Raw genomic sequence first — 2,317 nt, 5'->3', positions numbered from 1 at the left:
ACCAGCTGAAAAAATAACAAGGCAAAGTTGTGGTGCACCTTGTTCCTAAACAAGTGCACATACCTGTTCCTCTACAGATGATAGAGCAAGAAAATTTACAGCTCAGTCCGCCAGTAAATCTGATGTTACGAACCAACAGCATGACCTGAACGTGTTATTCGGACACCCCAAATCAGAACAGTTATCAGAGAGAAATTTTAACCAGCGGTTGATAGGGAAGGTCCTTTGAATAATTCACGCCTTCCACGTGCTCGTGGCAGCATCCTCTGCTATACCCATCGCAAGGAAAGAGACACCAGTCCCCAGCACGCTCAATATTTTACCATCTTTCATAACTGCTACCGAAGTCACGCTGAATTATTAACTGGCCAGTGGCTGAGCAATCTGTGCCTCCCACCTGCTGCACTCCTAGGAGCACCATGACAAAGGCACGGAGAAGGGGTTCTTGCACCGGAAGGAGCAGCAGGCGTTCTGAGGCAGGAGGGTGGCAGAGAAACATTGCCCACCCACATGGGAGGCATTACATCCATGAAGAATAAAGATTTAATGGATGAGTTAGGGCTAAGTGGAATGGTATCTGTTGAAAGACAAGTCCGAAGGGGTTGGGAGCAGGACACAATCTTTGTAGCACAAGATCACTCTCCTACAAACCATGGTCACACAGCAGTGCGGGTTATAAGCCTGATGTTTGTTTTGTCTCGTATTTGTTTTGGTTCCCCCCTGGAAATGGGTCCTATCAAGCAAACAAACAGAAAGCTTAGGTCACATCCAGGTACTTGTACGAAAGGCACTTTTGTATGTGAAACAGGGCACATAAAATATTCACACATTGACATGTACTACAGCAGGATGCACACGATTCTGAAATAAAAGCAGCAGGAAGGAACAGAGGGAAGTTGCTTATTTCTTTCAGTCTTCAGACCAGAACTTGTGATTCCATCTCCCTGGAGAAGTGACTACAACAGCAACAGCAGGTTTTGTCCTTAAAATTATCAAAACCTGTCTCTGCCTTCCCCCATGTGCCACTGCCGCTGGCCCTGGGGCTTAACTGCTCTTCCACAGGGGTGTCTGTCGCAGGTCAGCATGGCATTCTTGTGTTCTTCTAGGTGCTTCCACTAAACGTAAAAGAGGGGCAGTCAGGAGAGGGGTGCAGATCCAGCAGCGATAAGGAGATGCCAATTCACAGTCTTCAACAACATGGCCTTCCAAAATCCTAGAGAGACCTTACCCTCTGTTTGCCAGCCGGCATTGGAATGACTCCAGAGAAGCTTCATGTTTAATGCTTGGCAGGACATTCTGAACTCCAGACTGCGCATCTCACCACTCAGAGTGGTGCAGTCCTGCACCAGCACTCCCACCTGATCTGTCAGCAGAGCATCTTCCTTCCTCACTTTATTCTTAAAAACGCCAGAGCACATCGCCCCGCAAGACAGCAAGAGACAGTTTACGACGGCAGCAAAACTAAAAGCAACACCATCAAGTAAAGCAAAACCAGTAAGAAAAATACATCTGACGTCCGCAGCCTATTTTTTTTTTTCATTGATTATTAGGATGTGGTGACAGAGTTCCTGTACAGCAGCACTGGGCAAGCGGTTTTTTGGTAACACTAAGTAAAAACACACCAAAAAAATCAGGTGTGAGATCCAGAGATGACAACCCAAACAGAAATTCTTAAAAGTGTTTGGTAATCCTGACCTCTCCGGAAGATCTTCCACATTGATGGGACAGAGCGCGATTCACAGAGCTACTTTGCAAAGGCCATGCAAACTCCGGGGTTTGTAAGCTCCTCTTTGCTCTGCATTTGCTCTGAACCCCTTAACACCCGTAGTTTGTTGTACATACCATGAATATTCTGCTGCTAAAGCCAGGGAAACTGTAGAAGAACCCCATGTGCTGACACTGGAGCAAGCAGGTCTGTGACGTTTGCTGGCACCGTCAGGAGAATCCATTACACCAGTCAGTAATTTCTTTCCTTTCTTTCCTCTTCCTTTCCTTTAAGCTAACATCCTTTTCCTGTGCCCAGGGGAGAAGGCAGTTGATAAAAGCCGAGTTCCTGTTCACAGATAAGTTTAGAAGGCAGCCCAGCTCAGAAGTTCCTTGAATAAGCTGTATTCCTACCACCTTTTTTTCCCCCCTGTCAGAGACATTTGCGCCCCACACAGGAACCAGACTCACATTGTTCAGCAGCCACGGACGTTTCCACAGTAGCTGGGAGGGTCAAAAGCCTTTTCCGCTCTTTGTTACAAATCTTTTTTTTTATTATTATTTTTTTTTCCTTCCTTCTTCCAACTTTCCAGTTAAAGAATATCGCCGGGGC

Source organism: Buceros rhinoceros, unplaced genomic scaffold (genome assembly GCF_000710305.1).
Source record: "Buceros rhinoceros silvestris isolate BGI_N320 unplaced genomic scaffold, ASM71030v1 scaffold9934, whole genome shotgun sequence".
In the NCBI taxonomy this organism is placed as follows: Eukaryota; Metazoa; Chordata; class Aves; order Bucerotiformes; family Bucerotidae; genus Buceros; species Buceros rhinoceros.
Note: the sequence above shows the minus strand (reverse complement) of the source record.